The 3,580-nt window shown below is 43.5% G+C and overlaps 1 protein-coding gene across 1 annotated transcript in view; it reads right to left on the bottom strand.

Moving 5' to 3' along the window:
- The window catches only part of LOC138035606 (protein NLRC5-like), a 22,855-nt gene extending 21,639 nt beyond the window's left edge, over positions 1-1,216 (bottom strand). Inside the window, exons 1-2 of the mRNA XM_068882256.1 lie at positions 913-1,216; positions 443-526 (exon numbers count right to left, since the gene is read on the bottom strand). The gene's annotated coding sequence lies outside the window, so the exon portion shown is untranslated. The remainder of the gene's footprint in view (positions 1-442; positions 527-912) is intronic.
- Between the last annotated feature and the right edge of the window lie 2,364 nt (positions 1,217-3,580).

Here is a 3,580-nt window from a genome sequence, read left to right as displayed (position 1 = left end):
CCTCACAGGAAAGACCCTTGTCACAGTCTTCCACCTTTTTAGTTATGGACACTAACAGAACGTGTTCCAAATGGAGCTACTTTAATCTTAATGTCCATTGTTTGCATCCACAAAGATTGCCATGACACTATGAGTTGAGGCACTCATGGTGCATTTACTTTGCAGTGACCTTGCAGTGAAAATTCAGTCAGTCTATCGTTCACTCAATTAATGATTTTTATTAACCTTATCATCTTTATTCCAATAAATGACATGAATGTGTCAGATACAAATGTAACTGCTGTACGTACGACACTGCAACATAGGAAATTAAATGACTAAAGTCAGTCTGTGCTCAGCATGGAAGTCGCTGGTGGAACATTTCATTTAAAGCAAGACTGAGATTCGCTAATGGTATTTAAAGAGCGGAAGAGGTTGTACGAGAAGACATTGATGAACTCACCTAACTTCTCAGCTACGTAGTTAAACAACAATTGGTGGGGCTGCTGTCTTCTGCTCACTCCATTTCTTTTAAGCCAAAACAACCCTGAAAAACCCACACACTTGGTGATAAACTAACTCAAGCCAAGAAAATTATTAACTTCAAAGTGTCCAGCTTGTGAGTCAGAGCAGATTAGTACTTCGGGATTTCCTATGTTCAAATTATTTGTGCTGTCTCCAGCCCAGCCATATCCATGCCATAACATTCCGTTTGACCGTTAACTCCGCTTTCCCCGTACAAAGGCGTATTTTGTTACAATATTTCTCAATTTTGGGAAAACAGTTGGTTGAAACAATGGTGAAGGAAGCCTGTCTCGAACAAAGACATATTTACACGCAGATTCATTTAATACCACTCTAAAGCTATATTATATTAAAACAACGAAATAAACGGACCGTTTGAGTGGGAATTTGTTAGTTAAACATGCTTACCTTGCACAAAATGCAGTAAATGTTTTCTTCTTTCGGGCGATCTTAATTTGCGAACAGAAAGATCTTGGAGGCCCTTAGGCTTTACAACGAAAATGAAAATAAAAAGTGACGGAAGGTTTCGTGCAATAGGTGTGTATCGAAGCAGATGCCGGCAACGAAGGTGCCTTTTCAGCTGGAGTCGGATCGGAAAATAGAGCTAAGCTTTTTGTGGCGGAAAATTTCCCTCTCAATGGTCTTCACTTGTCTCGTAGTATTTGTCCTGTACAGGAAAGCGAGATAAATTCATTATGGTTCCTATCTGTGATCAAGAGCGATGGTCACGCGATCACGTGAACATAATAAGTACATGACCAAAGATCATTATCTCTAAATGGCGGGATCTGGAGGGTCTCAATCGGGGAAAATTAACAATTAGACCCGTAGCCCTTGCGGGCTACGGGTAGTGAACCGTGGCCCTTGAGGGCGAAGGGTCTAATTGTTTTAGTATCACCCGACCTGTCGGACGGAAAAAGCAATAATAAAGTTAGCAAATGCATGCAAGTTAAAGAAATATTTATTTGGGAATAAAAGGAAAAAAAGCGTCACGCTTTTCGCTACTCGAGGACTATTAATAATAGTCCTCCAGAAGCGTAAGCAATCAAAATACAGGATTCTCATTAGTCCACTAGTTGGGTGATAGTAATTTGTATTATCATATGACCCGTACGGCCCCGCGCGCGCTTTCATTGCAAAACTATTGAGAAAATCCCCGTATGAGGGCCGTACGCATTAGCGCGAGCAGGGCCGGAAAAAGCCGTCCGGCCCTGCTAGGATCGCGTACGGCCCTCATACGGGATTTTTTCAATAGTTTTGCAATGAAAGCGCGTGCGAGATGCGAACTAAAACCACTTTGTTGCAATTGCTATATAAATCCCGACTTTTCGGTCAAAATGAGCGACGTCAGTGAAAATTCCGAATTTTGTTACCCGGGAAAAAAAAAAGGGAAAAGCGCGGTGGTCATATGATAAAATGCTTATTGACTGAGTTAGGTCGGGGCGGACGGGAAATTATTTGGCCCTCGGTCTTGACGCACGGACCTCGCTGCGCTCGGTCCGTACGCCATGACCTCGGGCCAAATATTTTCCCGTCCGGCCCTCCCACTCAGTCAATAAGTACATACTTATTGACTGAGTGGGAGGGCCGGACGGGAAAATATTTGGCCCGAGTTCATGGCGTACGGACCTAGCGCTTGACCGAGAACCAAATCCTTTCCTGTCCGGCCCGACCTAAACTCAGTCAATAAGCATTTTATCACATGGGCTCTTTACACTATTCAGTCATGAACGCTCAGGATATGAAGTTGGATAAAACAAGTCACAAAAATTTGCACAGAAAATGTATCTAATATGTTGTTTGCATTTACTTTTCTGGCTGTTAAACACTTGGATGTTAAAAAGCGACGAGATCTTCTAAAATTGCATCGCGATGACCAGTATGTGTTCCTAGCAGGGCCGTACGGCTTTTTCCGGCCTTGCTCGCGCTAATGCGTACGGCCCTTATACGGGCATTTTCCCAATACTTTTGCATTGAAGCGCGCGCGGGGCCGTAGGGGCCATATGATAATTAAACTTATCACATGGCCCATTTTTTTGCACGGCTGATGGTTATTTTTTTGCATTTTCACGCCTAACAGTTAACTTTTTGGGCGGTTCACCGCTAACGGTTAAGCTTATTGAGACGCGGCCCATACTAATATGTGAAAGATTGTAACTCGGAAATGACTAAGTTAAGTAGGCCTCTCGATTTCACCCTTACGACTTTCATTTCAATATGAATTCTCGTGTTTTTTGTTAGCCACATTGTCATAGTCAATAGGGAGTTTAGGCTCTGTTTAAATGGAACTGGGGTAACCCGGTAGGTGGAGTCGGAAAATAGCTCGCGTTCACTTGCACTCTTACCACCCCGGGGTCCTGGGTGACCTTTCTCGAGGCTGCTTCGTTGTCGCTAAGTATGTAAACAGGCAAAACGGCAGGTGGAGGGCGCATTTTGGCGGTTAATGTTTTTTTTTTTCTCTCATTAGCTACACTTGCTCAACTTTTCAGTGCTGTGGCTTCTTATTATCACTTTTCGTGCTCCAAGGCCTTGGCCAAAGGCAATATATTGCGACACAAGCCGACCCTGGCTTGGCGGGTTATCCCACCTTCAAGCGTTTACATGGCAAAACGTGACTCCGGCTGGGCGGGTTACCCGGTCTGGTAGACCGTGCAACCCGCCTTGGCGGGTTACCTCACCTATCATGTAAACGCGAGGCTGAAAAGATAAGGGGTTTATATGGACACGCGGTTTATCCCACCAAGGCGGGTTACCCCACCTCCATGTAAAGACAACGGCGACATCAAGGAACACGTCACTCCAAAATATAACTCAGCGATATCGTTAGTATTTTGCGATTATTCTGGCTTGCTCACTATTACATGTACAGTGCGGGCGACTGACTATCCTGTAGCTACGGTTTTAAAGTAAAAATAGATCAGAAAATAAATGGTTCATTTTTATATGCTCACGTTGTCGTCAAAACCTAAAATTTGGTGATTTTACGTTGTCGTTTTGTGGAGTACGGCAAAAAACTGCACTGGAATTCATAATGCACGTGAAGCACGATTATTACATGATTTTTTTAACCAATAAG

Source organism: Montipora capricornis, unplaced genomic scaffold (assembly GCF_036669925.1).
Source record: "Montipora capricornis isolate CH-2021 unplaced genomic scaffold, ASM3666992v2 scaffold_429, whole genome shotgun sequence".
Taxonomy (NCBI): domain Eukaryota; kingdom Metazoa; phylum Cnidaria; class Anthozoa; order Scleractinia; family Acroporidae; genus Montipora; species Montipora capricornis.
The sequence above is the reverse complement of the archived record's forward strand: the minus strand, read 5'-3'. Positions and strand labels throughout refer to the sequence as shown.